The sequence below is a fragment of the Silene latifolia genome, chromosome Y (genome assembly GCF_048544455.1).
Source record: "Silene latifolia isolate original U9 population chromosome Y, ASM4854445v1, whole genome shotgun sequence".
Classification (NCBI taxonomy): Eukaryota; Viridiplantae; Streptophyta; class Magnoliopsida; order Caryophyllales; family Caryophyllaceae; genus Silene; species Silene latifolia.
This window is the reverse complement of record NC_133538.1, coordinates 103,969,876-103,971,054: the sequence shown is the minus strand read 5'-3', so window position 1 is coordinate 103,971,054 and position 1,179 is coordinate 103,969,876.

Here is a 1,179-nt window from a genome sequence, read left to right as displayed (position 1 = left end):
TGCGTATATGAGGAGGGCTCGGCAGCCGCGATGCGTAGTAAGGCTCGCCTGCCATGTGGCGTATATGAAGAGGGCTCACCAGCCGCGATGCGTAGTAAGGCTCGCCAGCCATGAGGCGTACTTGAGGAGGGCTCGCCAGCTGCGATGCGTAGTAAGGCTCGCCAGCCATGGGGAGTATATGAGGAGGGCTCGCCAGCCGCGATGCTTAGTAAGGCTCGCCAGCCATGGGGCGTATATGAGGAGGGCTCACCAGCCGCAAAGCGTAGTAAGGCTCGCCAGCCATGGGGCGTATATAAGGAGGGCTCGCCAGCCGCGATGCGGAGTAAGGCTCGCCAACTATGGGGAGTATATGAGGAGGGCTCGCCAGCCGCGATGCGTAGTAAGGCTCACCAGCCATGGGGCGTATATGAGGAGGGCTCGCCAGCCGCGATGCGTAGTAAGGCTCGCCAGCCATGGGGCGTATATGAGGAGGGCTCGCCAGCCGCGATGCGTAGTAAGGTTCGCCAGCCATGGGGCGTATATAAGGAGGGCTCGCCAGCCGCGATGCATAGTAAGGCTCGCCAACTCTGGGTAGTATATGAGGAGGGCTCGCCAGCAGCGATGCGTAGTAAGGGTCACCAGCCATGAGGCGTATATGAGGAGGGCTCGCCAGCCGCGATGCGTTGTAAAGCTCGCCAGCCATGGGGCGTATATAAGGAGGGATCGCCAGCCGCGATGCTTAGTAAGGCTCGCCTACCATGGGGTGTATATTAGGAGCGCTCGCCAGCTGCGATGCGTAGTAAGGCTCGCTAGCCATAGGGCGTATATAAAGAGGGCTCGCCAGCCGCGATGCGTAGTAAGGCTCACCAGCCATTGGGCGTATATGAGGAGGGCTCGCCAGCCGCGATGCGTAGTAAGGCTCGCCACCCATAGGGCGTATATGAGGAGGGCTCGCCAGCCGCGATGCGTAGTACGGCTCGCCAGCCACGTGGCGTATATGAGGAGGGCTCGCCATCCGCGATGCGTAGTAAGGCTCGCCAGCCATGGGGCGTATTTGAGGAGGGCTCGCCAGCCGCGATGCGTAGTAAGGCTCGCCACCTATGGGGCGTATATGAGGAGGTCTCGCCAGCCGGGATGCGTAGTAAGGCTCGCCAACCATGGGGTGTATTTGAGGAGGGCTCGCCAGCCGCGATGCATAGT